We start from the raw sequence: 207 nt of genomic DNA on the forward strand, positions 1-207 counted from the left end.
TAAGGACTAGCTTCGTCCGGATTCCCGATCCCTCCAAGCCGGATACCCGCGAAGGGGAGGACATCACTCAAGGCCTGAACTTAAAGTCAGGCGACGGGCTAGATTCATTGGACAGCATCCAAGAATCCAAACTTCCGAGTTCGGAAACTCCTTGGCCCCTGGGTCTCAGATTGGGTGAGGTTTCGGATTTGATTCCACCCACCCACC

This window comes from Triticum aestivum, chromosome 5A (assembly GCF_018294505.1).
Source record: "Triticum aestivum cultivar Chinese Spring chromosome 5A, IWGSC CS RefSeq v2.1, whole genome shotgun sequence".
Classification (NCBI taxonomy): domain Eukaryota; kingdom Viridiplantae; phylum Streptophyta; class Magnoliopsida; order Poales; family Poaceae; genus Triticum; species Triticum aestivum.